The following is a 1435-nucleotide window of genomic DNA, read 5'->3' as shown; positions in this document are numbered from 1 at the left end:
AGGGAAGAACACTCCCAAACTCATTCTATGAGGCCACCATCACCCTGATACCAAAACCAGACAAAGATGTCACAAAAAAAGAAAACTATAGACCAATATCACTGATGAACATAGATCCAAAAATCCTCAACAAATTACTAGCAAACAGAATCCAACAGCACATTAAAAGGATCATACACTGTGATCAAGTAGGGTTTATCCCAGGGATGCAAGGATTCTTCAATATACGCAAATCAATCAATGTGATACACCACATTAACAAATTGAAGGAGAAAAACCATATGATCATCTCAATAGATGCAGAGAAAGCTTTTGACAAAATTCAATACCCATTTATGATAAAAACCCTTCAGAAAGTAGGCACAGAGGGAACTTAACATACTAAAGTCCATATATGACAAACCCACAGCCAGCATCATTCTCAATGGTGAAAAACTGAAACCATTTCCACGAAGATCAGGAAAAAGACAAGGTTGCCCACTCTCACCACTATTATTCAACATATTTTTGGAAGCTTTAGCCACAGCAATCAGAGAAGAAGAAGAAATAAAAGGAATCCAAATTGGAAAAGAAGAAGTAAAACTGTCACTGTTTGCAGATGACATGATACTATACATACAGAATCCCAAAGATGATACTGGAAGACTACTAGAGCTAATCAATGAATTCCGTAAAGTAGCAGGATACAAAATTAATGCACAGAAATATCTTGCACTCCTATACAATAACAGTGAAAGATCAGAAAGAGAAATTAAGGAAACAATCCCATTTACCATCACGACAAAAAGAATAAAATACCTAGGAATAAACCTAACTTAAGCAGAAAAAAGACCTGTATGCAGAAAGCTATAGACACTGATGAAAGAAATTAAAGATGATACAAACAAATTGAGAGATATGTTCTTTTTTTTTTTTTTTTTTTGCGGTACACGGACCTCTCACTGTTGTGGCCTCTCCCGTTGCGGAGCACAGCCTCTGGACGCGCAGGCTCAGCAGCCATGGCTCACGGGCCCAGCTGCTCCATGGCATGTGGGATCTTCCCGGACTGGGGCACGAACCCGTGTCCCCTGCCTCAGCAGGCGAAGTCTCAACCACTGCGCCACCAGGGAAGCCCAGAGATATGTTCTCGTTCTTGGATTGGCAGAATCAACATTGTGAAAATGACTATACTACCCAAAGAAATCTACAAATTCAATGCAACCCCAATCAAATTACCACTGGCATTTTTCACAGAACTAGAACAAAAAAGTTCACAATTTGTATGGAAACACAAGACCCTGAATAGCCAAAACAATCTTGAGAAAGAAAAATGGAGCTGGAGGAATCAGGGTCTCACACTTCAGACTATACTACAAAGCTACAGTAATTAAGATAGTATGGTACTGGCACAAAAACAGAAATATAGATCAATGGAACAGGATAGAAAGCCCAGAGA

The sequence above is a fragment of the Physeter macrocephalus genome, chromosome 7 (assembly GCF_002837175.3).
Source record: "Physeter macrocephalus isolate SW-GA chromosome 7, ASM283717v5, whole genome shotgun sequence".
NCBI lineage: Eukaryota > Metazoa > Chordata > Mammalia > Artiodactyla > Physeteridae > Physeter > Physeter macrocephalus.
Note: the sequence above shows the minus strand (reverse complement) of the source record.